The following is a 1,148-nucleotide window of genomic DNA, read 5'->3' on the forward strand; positions in this document are numbered from 1 at the left end:
TCGATAGTCACCTCACTCCAATGAGATAGTTGTCTGCTCGTTTGAAATTTGCATCACAACTACAGACAAGAAGACATATGATAGTCTTGCAAGGAGAAAAACACTAGTAGAAAACGGACCTTTAAAACCGATTTGTAAGGGCCTTTAGTGCCGGTTATGGAACCGGCACTAAAGTGTGAGCACTAAAGCCCCCCCCCTTTAGTACCGGTTCGGCACGAACCGGCGCTAAAGTGCCACCACGTGGCGTGAGCTCACGCCCTAGTATGGGGGACCTTACCAACCGGTACTAAAGGTTTTTTTTCAAAATTTTGGAATTTTTTTTTGATTTTTTTTCGATTTTTAATTTTTCTGAATTATTTGATAATTTAGTCTCTAATCACCACCTCTCTTAACTGCTCAAGTGTGGATCACTCATTCCAAATCATCTAACTTCCCGACCGGTCATTCATCCCTCTCACTACTCCAGCCCAAGCACGCTTAACTTTCGAGTTCTATTCTCCTTCGTTTCCAAGTCTGCACTTGTTGTTTTCCTGACAATAGTAAGATGTTAATCCTATTAACCCTCAGGAGTTTAGCTTGAGCATGAAGTCACACATTTCACCGTTTGAGTTTGAAACTATTATTCTAAAAAAACAGTAATTATTTAGTAACGCTAATATTTCTTGAATAAGTTTGACCATAGTTTGACCACAGTTTGACCATAGTTTGACCATATTTGACCAAAATTCAAAAAATTGAAATAATTATTTAGTAACACTAATATTCTTGAATAATTATGTAGTAACATTAATACTTCTTGAATAAGTAGTTTGACCAGATTTAACCAATTTTTTTTTTAGAAAAACTGAAATTTGACCATATCTTTTTTTCCTTTTGGAATTTGAGGATTCTAAAAAATTCCAAACAGGTCGTAGGCTGTCTCCATCGGATGCGGATTTTCGTGCTAAATTTTTTGATATATTATATGTTTTTTTCCGACATCATATGCAAAAGTTATAGCCGTTTTACATTTTTCCTACACTTTTTGCAAAACATGTCCAAATTTAAGTTTTCAAATTTTCCTAACTAGTAGATGTAGTAATATAACTACCTCTTGAAAGATTTTATTTTCTGAAGTTTTTATCATTTTGTTTTGATTTTTTTCAAAA

This window comes from Triticum aestivum, chromosome 7B, assembly GCF_018294505.1.
Source record: "Triticum aestivum cultivar Chinese Spring chromosome 7B, IWGSC CS RefSeq v2.1, whole genome shotgun sequence".
NCBI lineage: Eukaryota > Viridiplantae > Streptophyta > Magnoliopsida > Poales > Poaceae > Triticum > Triticum aestivum.